The 530-nt window shown below is 41.9% G+C and overlaps 1 protein-coding gene across 2 annotated transcripts in view; it reads left to right on the top strand.

The window, feature by feature from the left end:
• The window catches only part of LOC119591478 (synaptotagmin-7-like), a gene marked incomplete at its 5' end in the record, with an annotated part of 105,336 nt that overhangs the window by 80,081 nt on the left and 24,725 nt on the right, over nt 1-530 (top strand).

Below are 530 nucleotides of genomic sequence, written 5' to 3'. Positions count from 1 at the left end.
GTAAAAGAAAAACATTGCTAAGTGGGAGAAAATAAGACAGGGATCTGATTCATCAGAAATAAGCATAAACGTAAAAAGATAGAATATCAAAAGGTGACGAAGAGAATGAGAAGTGAAAGAGAAAGACATTTTTTTCATGAGAGAATTTAAAAGGAAAAAGACAATAGGCTGTAGACAACCGCGGAGAGGAGAGAGAATATAAGACAGATATAGAAGGAGGGGGGGATGGTAGAAGAAAAGATCAAAAGGTAGATGAAACAGAGGGAATAATAAAGGGGGGGGGGAATCCAACACAATACACTATGAAACCTCCCAACCGTTACCCCCCCCAACCACCCCCTCGCAGAAACGACACGCTAGGTCAGTCCCTTGGGAAAGCAGGGCGTTGGGTGACCTTTGCAGTCAGAGAAAGTCTATTGATGTGATTCGAACAAATAAGAAAGCAGTGGATTTTGACCAGTGATCGGAGTAAGTACAGTCACTCGGCAGTTCTTCTCTATGGTCGCTTCACTCAGTGCATATATATTTTT

This window comes from Penaeus monodon, chromosome 28 (genome assembly GCF_015228065.2).
Source record: "Penaeus monodon isolate SGIC_2016 chromosome 28, NSTDA_Pmon_1, whole genome shotgun sequence".
Taxonomy (NCBI): Eukaryota; Metazoa; Arthropoda; class Malacostraca; order Decapoda; family Penaeidae; genus Penaeus; species Penaeus monodon.
The sequence above is the reverse complement of the archived record's forward strand: the minus strand, read 5'-3'. Positions and strand labels throughout refer to the sequence as shown.